We start from the raw sequence: 11,871 nt of genomic DNA, 5'->3' as shown, positions 1-11,871 counted from the left end.
TTCGATTATTTAAATATATTTTGACTTCTGTTATGATTATTCAAATTGTTGACCCTCTATGGAGCAGGTTCAGAAGGAATGAGCCAATATTGTACATTTCGTATAGGACCTCAATAAATATTATATAAATATTGCCACGTGCCAGGTTTGTAGTATATCGACTTCTTCCTTCTCTTTATAGGGTGAGATAAAAAACTGCAACAAAGTTAAATGCCATAATTTTTATTATAACCTCCACCATTCTGTGGAGGGAATATTAACTTTGTTATACCCTCCCCAACATACCAAAATGGCTTGAGAATAATATTACATTAAGCTTATGAACATAAGCCTTAAGCTTGAGAAAATCTTGAGAAAACATTGAAAAATGTTTGTGTAACAAGTATAGAATAATCGAAACGGAACCCTTATTTATAAGCTTATACTTGAAATTGTAGAATAAGCTTACAAAAATAATATTATAATAAGCTTATTTTTGTAATAGTATATAATATTATTATTTTTTTAATTTTTAATAATTTTTCACATTTTTTTCTTAATGGACATCCCAGTAGTCACTGCCTCATGTGGCCTTGATACCCTGACGCTTTCTTCTCCCTTATTTGAACTTCTGCATCTCTTCCACTAAGACTACACATCTATTGAATTCCTTCAACTTTTTTGATGCTTCCAAACTGAAATGGGATTGGAATAATTTATGTGAAAGATTCCCGGATTTATTATTCATGCATACCTTAAGGGTTCGGTCCAGAAATGGGTCCTAAATTCGCGTGATTTTGTTTTCTGCCAAAGAAAATAATTTCTTGCTGACAATTTTCACAAAAAATCAAAACTAATTTGTCAACAAGGGACAGATTTGAGAAATGTTTGTGGAACATAAGTGTTTCTCAAGCATTGTTGAAAAATTATATTTTTATAATATTGTTCTCAAGCTGCATTGTATTTTTGGTATGTTGGGTCCATTCTATTCTATTCTATGTAGGGTATATCAACTTTGTCATTCCGTTTGTAACTCCTTGAAATACTCATGTCAGACCCAACAAAGTATATATATTCTTGATCAGCTTAAAATTCTATGTCGATTTAGCGATGTCCGTCCGTCTGTCCGACTAACCGTCTGTGGAAATCACTCTAGCTTCCGAACGAAATTAAGTAGTTTGATAACATTTTACTCACATGTGTATAATGTCTGCAGGACTTTTGGTATTGAAAATGGGCCATGTAGGTCCACGTTTTCATATAGACCCCATATAACGGTACCTCCCGATATTCGGTATTTTGATGATTTTAACGGCATTATTCACCGGAAATGTTTTAAATTTCGTATTTGAAGTTCGAAATGGATACTACAGCCTAAGACAGAAAATTGTCTGTGCAGATCCACGGTTTCATGTAGACCCCATATAACGATACCTCCCGATATTCGGTATTTTGATGATTTTAGCGACATTATTTACCAGAACTATTTAAAATTTGGTATTTGAATTTCGACATGGATACTACAGTCTAGGATAGAAAATTGTCTGTGTAGGTCCACGTCTTCGTATAGCCCCCGTATAACGGTACCTCCCGATATTCGGTACTTTGTTGATTTTATCGACATTGTTCACCGGAATTGTTGAAAATTTGGTATTTGATGTTCGTAGTGGATACAGGTCCACGTCTTGGCATAGCCCCCATATAATGGTACCTCCATGTATTCGGTATTTTGATAATTTTATCTACATTATTCACCGAATTTTTTTCAAGTTTCTTATTTGATTATTATTTATGACAAAAGTTGCCATGCAGGTCCATGTTGTCGTATATACCCTAATATTACGGCTACATTCGATATTTTAAAGGTTTCGAAAGGATTTTTAACCGATTTTATTTATTTATTATTTATTTTTTTTTTTTTTTGGAAAATTGTGGAATTCGATTCAAATGGTGGACGATCCAAATTGTGGCCAAACTTAGAGCTGTTTGCTTTTTTATTTTATTTTATTTATTTATTTGTTTTATATTAGTATTATTATTATTATATTATTATTATTATTATTATTATTATTATTATTATTATTATTATTATTATATTATTATTATTATTATTATTATTATTATTATATTATTATTATTATTATTATTATTATATTATTATTATTATTATTATTATTATTATATTATTATTATTATATTATTATTATTATTATTATTATTATTATTATTATTATTATTATTATTATTATTATTATTATTATTATTATTATTATTATTATTATTATTATTATTATTATTATTTATTTTTTTTTTTTTTTGTGCTTCACCTCACCTGATGTGAGAATTATATTTTCAAAAGAAAAAAAACTGGGAGAGTACTCTTTTTGTAATAATCAAACTGTCATTTATGAGAAAAAGACATTCAAAGGATATTATAAGAGAGTAAGCTCATAATGTATTCCAAAAGAATGAAAATGACCTCAGAGGACCTTCAAAAAAAATTGTATTCTTTTCAAAGAAAACTCTGAAAAGATCCCATGTGAATAGACAGCCTTGAAATAATTGAAAATTTCCACAACGTCATATACTTTTCTCAACAACTACGAACCCTGCAGAGTCGATCTATATCAGGCGGAGTCAGGATCATAGTCTGTGTCGAAACCCGAAGTCCGCACGTGAAGATTGTACAAGATGGCGCAAAAGTAAATATCCGACGTATTCGGCTGTAAAAATAAAAACTTTGAATCATCTTGCGGATTATTTTTATTTGGTCTTCTAGTTGTTTTTACATCAAGTCGAGAATATGATGTGATATAAATGGCCGCCGCCACAGTTTATTGTCATTTGAGCCCTTTTTATGGCATTTCACTTTGGTCGTCGATAGGTCCCCATATGGAAAAGTCTGAGTCACAAAAAGAAGTCTAGAGGCACAGGCACAAAAAAATTGTCTTGACTTTGAAAATTAATGGTTTTTTCTTGGTAATGTTGTCCTATTATAGGAGAGCTTTATATACCATTTTCGTCCTGAAATATTGGAAAGGGCAAATTTAGCTGAAATTTGGACATCAATTTCACGTGTCCTGTATGATAGGATTATTCAAAAACCATATAAGCAATTCTTTAAAAATATTTATTCCCGAAAAAATGTGGAAGACTTTCCCAATTTAGCAACAACTTGGGAAGCCACAACTCCCTTAAATATATTCCATTTATATCAACAGAAGTCCTTGCACCAGCTACCAACACATTCTCCCCCAAAACGATTTTTTAACACATTTTGTTTTAAGTTAAACACAAATACCTTAAATTTTTGCTCTCTCTCCCTCCATCTTCTCTTTAAAGGGTTATTTAATATCTTCCGTTGCCAAAAGGGAGAAAAAATCTAAAAAAAAACAGCAACAACAACAGCTACCGCATCAACAATTCCAACTTTTTTTTTGCTCTGTGCGTGAGTGATGAACATAAAGATTTGTAAACTTCTTTCACAGAGAATAATTGTTGATTCAGCGGTTGGGGAGGGGAGAAAAAGCAGGCTGGGGAGAGAGAGAGAGTCGAGGAACTACATTATGATGTTGAGGGCCAGCATTCTTGTAACTGTAATATTTATGACAAACTTCCGTTTTTAATATTTCCCCAAACCCAAAAGGATATGATGGCCATCATCATCACCATCACCGTCTTCAACGTCGTCGTCATTCTCAGACGTAGCAACAGGACGACGAGAAATATAAAATTGTTGTTGCTGTTGCTGTTCTTGTCGATATAATGCTAATGTTTGTTTACTTTTACATTTATTTTATCCAACATCCAGATGTGAAACCTAGCAAAGATGACGATGATGATGGTGATTTTTCCCAGTACTTCAGGGGTGAGGGTTCGATAAGGAATAAATTTCTTGTTGCCATTAAACGGAAAGTAGTTTCTATGATATTTGCTGGCTACCCTGTGTCGTCGATACTTCTAAGCTTGAATTTTAACGCTTGAAAAAGGCCACACACACAAATCACCATCAAGTGTCTGCCGTCAATGGTCGATATTCCTGTGTTAGCTCTTTGGCTCAATTCACGTAATCCGTTGGCCATAAAAAAAACTTGGAGAACTCAGACACATACAAACACTTGAAGGGGAAGTAGGCTTTTTTACGAGTTACTGCACTCTAAAGGTAAGTGTTTTAAAGAGTATTTTGAACTGCTTTATGTGGAAAAGGACCAAAGGGCAACGTATGCATAGATCACCTGAAAAATGGATGGGCTAAGCTAGAAACTGAGTGCTTTCTACCGACGGGGGTTTGATGAGATAAAGTCCTATTTTCAAGACCTCCTGGTCTTTAATAGGAACAAATTCTGGTCTCGTCTTTTATGAGACGACCTTCCTACTGCTCTTCTCTGAGAAGACCAACCTTGTGGTCTTCTATGAGAAGACCAACCTTGTGGTCTTCTATGAGAAGACCAACCTTGTGGTCTGCTATGAGAAGACCTACCTTCTGGTCTTCTATGAGAAGACCAACCTTCTGGTCTTCTATGAGAAGACCAACCTTCTGGTCTTCTATGAGAAGACCAACCTTCTGGTCTTCTATGAGAAGACCAACCTTCTGGTCTTCTATGAGAAGACCAACCTTCTGGTCTTCTATGAGAAGACCAACCTTTTGGTATTCTATGAGAAGATCAACCTTTTGGTCTTCTATGAGAAGACCAACCCTTTGGTCTTCTATGAGAAGACCAACCTTTTGGTCTTCTATGAGAAGACCAACCTTTTGGTCTTCTATGAGACGACCAACCTTTTGGTCTTCTCTAAGAAGACCAACCGTCTGGTCTTTCATGAGAAGTCAAACCTTCTGGTTTTCTCTAAGAATAACAACCTTCTGGTCTGGACCTTCTGCTCTTCTATGAGAAGAAGACCTTCTGCTCTTCTATGAGACGAAGACCTTCTGCTCTTCTATGAGAAGAAGACCTTCTGCTCTTCTATGAGAAGAAGACCTTCTGCTCTTCTATGAGAAGAAGACCTTCTGCTCTTCAATGAGAAGACCTTCAGCTCTTCTATGAGAAGACAGACCTTCAGCTCTTCTATGAGAAGACAGACCTTCAGCTCTTCTATGAGAAGACAGACCTTCAGCTCTTCTATGAGAAGACAGACCTTCAGCTCTTCTATGAGAAGACAGACCTTCAGCTCTTCTATGAGAAGACCTTCAGCTCTTCTATGAGAAGACCTTCAGCTTTTCTATGAGAAGACAGACCTTCAGCTCTTCTATGAGAAGACCTTCAGCTCTTCTATGAGAAGACCTTCTGCTCTTCAATGAGAAGACCTTCAGCTCTTCTATGAGAAGACAGACCTTCAGCTCTTCTATGAGAAGACAGACCTTCAGCTCTTCTATGAGAAGACAGACCTTCAGCTCTTCTATGAGGAGACAGACCTTCAGCTCTTCTATGAGAAGACCTTCAGCTCTTCTATGAGAAGACCTTCAACTTTTCTATGAGAAGACAGACCTTCAGCTCTTCTATGAGAAGACCTTCAGCTCTTCTATGAGAAGACCTTCTGCTCTTCTATGGCGAAGACCTTCAGCTCTTCTATGGCGAAGACCTTCAGCTCTTCTATGGCGAAGACCTTCAGCTCTTCTATGGCGAAGACCTTCAGCTCTTCTATGGCGAAGACCTTCAGCTCTTCTATGGCGAAGACCTTCAGCTCTTCTATGGCGAAGACCTTCAGCTCTTCTATGGCGAAGACCTTCAGCTCTTCTATGGCGAAGACCTTCAGCTCTTCTATGGCGAAGACCTTCAGCTCTTCTATGCGAAGACCTTCAGCTCTTCTATGGCGAAGACCTTCAGCTCTTCTATGGCGAAGACCTTCAGCTCTTCTATGGCGAAGACCTTCAGCTCTTCTATGGCGAAGACCTTCAGCTCTTCTATGGCGAAGACCTTCAGCTCTTCTATGGCGAAGACCTTCAGCTCTTCTATGGCGAAGACCTTCAGCTCTTCTATGGCGAAGACCTTCAGCTCTTCTATGGCGAAGACCTTCAGCTCTTCTATGGCGAAGACCTTCAGCTCTTCTATGGCGAAGACCTTCTAGCTCTTCTATGGCGAAGACCTTCAGCTCTTCTATGGCGAAGACCTTCAGCTCTTCTATGGCGAAGACCTTCAGCTCTTCTATGGCGAAGACCTTCAGCTCTTCTATGGCGAAGACCTTCAGCTCTTCTATGGCGAAGACCTTCAGCTCTTCTATGGCGAAGACCTTCAGCTCTTCTATGGCGAAGACCTTCAGCTCTTCTATGGCGAAGACCTTCAGCTCTTCTATGGCGAAGACATTCAGCTCTTCTATGGCGAAGACCTTCAGCTCTTCTATGGCGAAGACCTTCTGCTCTTCTATGGCGAAGACCTTCAGCTCTTCTATGGCGAAGACCTTCAGCTCTTCTATGGCGAAGACCTTCAGCTCTTCTATGGCGAAGACCTTCAGCTCTTCTATGGCGAAGACCTTCAGCTCTTCTATGGCGAAGACCTTCAGCTCTTCTATGGCGAAGACCTTCAGCTCTTCTATGGCGAAGACCTTCAGCTCTTCTATGGCGAAGACCTTCAGCTCTTCTATGGCGAAGACCTTCATGCTCTTCTATGGCGAAGACCTTCACTCTTCTATGGCGAGAATTAGCTCTCTATGGCGAAGACCTTCAGCTCTTCTATGGCGAAGACCTTCAGCTCTTCTATGGCGAAGACCTTCAGCTCTTCTATGGCGAAGACCTTCAGCTCTTCTATGGCGAAGACCTTCAGCTCTTCTATGGCGAAGACCTTCAGCTCTTCTATGGCGAAGACCTTCAGCTCTTCTATGGCGAAGACCTCTTCTATGGCGAAGACCTTCAGCTCTTCTATGGCGAAGACCTTCAGCTCTTCTATGGCGAAGACCTTCAGCTCTTCTATGGCGAAGACCTTCAGCTCTTCTATGGCGAAGACCTTCAGCTCTTCTATGGCGAAGACTTCAGCTCTTCTATGGCGAAGACCTTCAGCTCTTCTATGGCGAAGACCTCAGCTCTTCTATGGCGAAGACCTTCAGCTCTTCTATGGCGAAGACCTTCAGCTCTTCTATGGCGAAGACCTTCAGCTCTTCTATGGCGAAGACCTTCAGCTCTTCTATGGCGAAGACCTTCAGCTCTTCTATGGCGAAGACCTTCAGCTCTTCTATGGCGAAGACCTTCAGCTCTTCTATGGCGAAGACCTTCAGCTCTTCTATGGCGAAGACCTTCAGCTCTTCTATGGCGAAGACCTTCAGCTCTTCTATGGCGAAGACCTTCAGCTCTTCTATGGCGAAGACCTTCAGCTCTTCTATGGCGAAGACCTTCAGCTCTTCTATGGCGAAGACCTTCAGCTCTTCTATGGCGAAGACCTTCAGCTCTTCTATGGCGAAGACCTTCAGCTCTTCTATGGCGAAGACCGTCAGCTCTTCTAGGCGAAGACCTTCAGCTCTTCTATGGCGAAGACCTTCAGCTCTTCTATGGCGAAGACCTTCAGCTCTTCTATGGCGAAGACCTTCAGCTCTTCTATGGCGAAGACCTTCAGCTCTTCTATGGCGAAGACCTTCAGCTCTTCTATGGCGAAGGACCTTCAGCTCTTCTATGGCGAAGACCTTCAGCTCTTCTATGGCGAAGACCTTCACTCTTCTATGGCGAAGACCTTCAGCTCTTCTATGGCGAAGACCTTCAGCTCTCTATGGCGAAGACCTTCAGCTCTTCTATGGCGAAGACCTTAGCTCTTCTATGGCGAAGACCTTAAGCTCTTCTATGGCGAAGACCTTCAGCTCTTCTATGGCGAAGACCTTCAGCTCTTCTATGGCGAAGACCTTCTGTTCTTCTCTAAGAAGACCTTCTGCTCTTCTCTAAGAAGACCTTCTGCTCTTCTCTGAGAAGACCTTCTGCTCTTCTTGGAGAAGACCTTCTGCTCTTCTTGGATAGGATACTCAGCTCTTCTTGGAGAAGACATTTAGCTCTTCTCTGAGAAAACCTCCCGCTCTTCTCTGGTCTTCTATAAGAAGACCTTGTCTTTTTCTCAAAAATGACCTTCTGCTATTGGTGAAATCACTTCTCTCCATCGTCAGTGTGTCACATAGGCTACAGCACACTTTTGCTCCATTGTTATCCTGGCATTTTTCATTCTATTTCGAATTTTCAGTTTTTAAGCAGCAGGCAAATACTTCAGAGCTGCGAGATTCTTTTCTGCGACAACTGAGGGACATAACTGTTATTGAAAGCTCTCACAATCGGTCTCGCTCTCTAACACTCTTCAATGCGATGGCTTTGTGAGTGCATTTTTTTCTGCATGGTCAAGTGCTAAGCTTTGTAGCAGCTCGCCAACCAAAAAAAAAGTTCGATGGGAATATCAATAGTTGCCGCATTTGCCATGAAATATTCCCAGCGAATTTCATTTGAAATTTTGAAGAGCGTTTGGTGACAATAACTTTGGTTCTATGCTTTAGGGCGACACTTGAATATTTCATATTTGACCAGTATTGAAATAGTGGAATAAATTGAAATAGTTTGGTAAAGAAATCTTGAAAAGAAATACAATTTTAAGGATATTGAAATAAAAATAGAATTTTTAAAATTTTTTCAGCTCAGAAACGTAACTTTTTATGGGATATTTTTATAAGGATATTTTTCAATCTACAAACGCAAATATTTGGGAACATACTTAAGGATACCTCCAGCTCCACCAGCATGTACTTTCAATAATATTTTCAAGGATACATCCAGCTTTTCCGACATAGATTTTCAGGAATATGTCCGACTCTAATGTGCATTTCTTAACAGCACTTTCAAGGGAATATCCAGGTCCATAAACGAGAATATTAAAGAATATTCTCGAGGACATAAATGTGGGTTTTTTAAAAATAATTCCAAGGACATAAACGTGGGTTTTTTAAAAATATTTCCAAGGACATAAACTTGGATTTTTTAAAAATATTTCCAAGGACATTCCAAGGATTTATACGTGGATTTTTTAATAATATTTCCAAGGACATTCCAAGGATTTATACGTGAATTTTTAAAAATATTTCCAAGGACATTCCAAGGATTTAAACGTGGATTTTTTAAAAATATTTCCAAGGACATTCAAAGGATTTAAACGTGGATTTTTTAAAAATATTTCCAAGGACATTCAAAGGATTTAAACGTGGATTTTTTAAAAATATTTCCAAGGACATTTCAAGGATTTAAACGTGGATTTTTTAAAAATATTTCCAAGGACATTTCAAGCATTCAAACGCGGATTTTTTAAAAATATTTCCAAGGACATTCCAAGCATTTAAACGTGGATTTTTTAAAAATATTTCCAAGGACATTCCAAGGATTTAAACGTGGATTTTTTAAAAATATTTCCAAGGACATTCCAAGGATTTAAACGTGGATTTTTTAAAAATATTTCCTTGGAATGTCCTTGGATTTAAACGTGGATTTTTTAAAAATATTTCCAAGGATTTAAACGTGGATTTTTTAAAAAAATATTTCCAAGAAAATTTCAAGGATTCCAAGAAAATTTCAAGGATTTAAACGTGGATTTTTTTTAAAAATATTTCCAAGGATTTAAACGTGGATTTTTTTTAAAAATATTTCCAAGGATTTAAACGTGGATTTTTTTAAAAAAATATTTCCAAGAAAATTTCAAGGATTCCAAGAAAATTTCAAGGATTTAAACGTGGATTTTTTTTAAAAATATTTCCAAGGATTTAAACGTGGATTTTTTAAAAAAATATTTCCAAGAAAATTTCAAGGATTTAAACGTGGATTTTTTTTTGAAAATATTTTTAAGGACATTCCAAGGATTTAAACGTGGATTTTTTTGAAAATATTTCCAAGGACATTCCAATCATTTTAACAGGACATTCCAAGGATTTTAAATTAATTTTTTGAGAATATTTTTAAGGACTTAAACCTGGATCTTTTAAGAATATTTTCAAGGACATAAACATGAATTTTTAGTAGATTTTTTTTAAGAATATTTTCAAGGACATAAAGATGGATTCTTACAGAAATATTTTGAGATACATAAGCTTGGAAATTAAGGCATTTTTAAGGAATTAACGAATATTTTTAAGGACATAAACGTGGGAATATTTCCAAGGGATTTTTTTAAAATATTTTGAAGGACATATATCTTGGAATAATAAGGACTTTTCAGGAATATTTCCAAATTCTATATCCAAAGCCAAATATGGGGATCCTTTACGAGTTTTTTAAAGACTAATTAAGGCCTCTTAAACTAGATTGTTTGACAATGTGTTCCAGACCCCATTTAGCCCATTATATTTTTATTGACTGCCCACAAAATTTCCTACTTATATTTCCTTTGATGAACTTGTTTCAATTGTTTTGTTGACTAACATAAACTGGGTAAACACATTTAAAGCTAGTTCGGTGCTTGGTTTTCGGCAACTTTTTTTCTCTTTTCTTTTTGGCTTTTTCATAGGTGTTCCACTTCATAGAACAAACTATATTTGCAGTTCACCAAGCTACGCCACACACACACCCTCACACACGTCAACGGAAAAACTTCCAAAAGACTGTGTACAAACAGTTTGGCCTAGACTCCATCAAGTTGGGCCATTACCAGCTTTCACCACAGCACGTTTCCAGTTTGTACCAAAACTTAGGAACATTTTTTGGTAACATTGGCGAGCAAAAAAAAACACTAAACCTCCATAAGAAACATAAAATCAATATCAAAGAGAAAAAAAGTTGGCCATCGTTTTTTTCTAAATGGGCCACCTTTGTAAACATTGCGTCTTGATGTTTAACAACAACAACAACGAAAAAGGCAATAATTCTTTGTTCCTCAATGGCCGCCAGTGTTTTTTCTTTTTCTTCGCCACGACGAAGAAAAAAATTGAGTTGTTTTGAATTGTAGATTTGTTTGAAGGTGAAAAATGTTTGCAGGGTGGGGACCTCCCCCCACTTTCGTTGGAAAGAAAACTTCCAGTAGCTGATTAAATTAGCTTTGCTTTAAAACATTTGTTTGCTTGGACAGCCCTGGCGGATAACCAAATTTCATTTCATCAAATGTTAAGTGAAACAAATCAGGGAAATGTAAATGTCTTCCTTGTTTTTTGTAAATTTTAAATGAAGTTAGTCCGACAATTTACTAACTCTGTCGATACGTTTGTAACTCCTCGAAATACTCATGTAAGACCCAACAAAGTACATATATTCTTGATCAGCGTAAAATTCTATGTCGATTTAGCGATGTCCGTCCGTGTGTCTGTCTGTCTGTCTGTTGGTATGTCAGTCTGTTGTAATCACGCTATCTTTCGAACGAATCGAGATAGAAGGCTAAAATTTCGCAGACATGTTTATTTTGCCAGTAGGCAGGCTAAGTTCGTAAATATGGCCATGTAGGTCCACGTTTACATATAGCCCCCCTACAACGGTAACTCCCGATATTCGGTATTTTTATGATTTTAGCGGCATTATTCACCAGAATTATTTCAAATTTGGTATTTGAAGTTCGTAATGGATACTACAGCCTAAGACAGAAAATTGTCTGTGCAGGTCCAGGTCTTCGTATAGCCCTTATACAACGGTACCTCCCGATATTCGGTATTTTGATGATTTTGGCGACATTATTCACCGGAATTGTTTCAAATTTGGTATTTGAAGTTCGAAATGGATACTGCAGCCTATGACAAAAATGTTTGTATTCAGGTCCAAGTCTTCGTATAGCCCCCATATAACGGCACCTCCCGATATTCGGTACTTTGACGATTTCAGCAACTTTAATCACCGGAATTGTTTCAAATTTGGTATTTAAAGTTCCAAATCGATACTACAGCCTAGGACAAAAAATTGTCTGTGCAGGTCCAGGTCTTCGTATAGCCCCCATACAACGGTACCTTTCGATATTCGGTATTTTGATAATTTTA

At 37.3% G+C, this 11,871-nt stretch overlaps 1 long non-coding RNA gene across 1 annotated transcript; it reads right to left on the bottom strand.

The window, feature by feature from the left end:
- Positions 1–469: 469 nt before the first annotated feature.
- LOC131807208 (uncharacterized) lies at positions 470–952 on the bottom strand. The gene is made up of 2 exons (XR_009344317.1): positions 734–952; positions 470–674 (listed from the first exon to the last, which is right to left on the bottom strand). It is a non-coding gene; the product is annotated as an uncharacterized LOC131807208 (long non-coding RNA).
- Positions 953–11,871: the final 10,919 nt, after the last annotated feature.

This window comes from Musca domestica, unplaced genomic scaffold (assembly GCF_030504385.1).
Source record: "Musca domestica strain aabys unplaced genomic scaffold, Musca_domestica.polishedcontigs.V.1.1 12, whole genome shotgun sequence".
Lineage (NCBI taxonomy): Eukaryota > Metazoa > Arthropoda > Insecta > Diptera > Muscidae > Musca > Musca domestica.
This window is presented reverse-complemented; position numbering and strand designations above follow the sequence as displayed.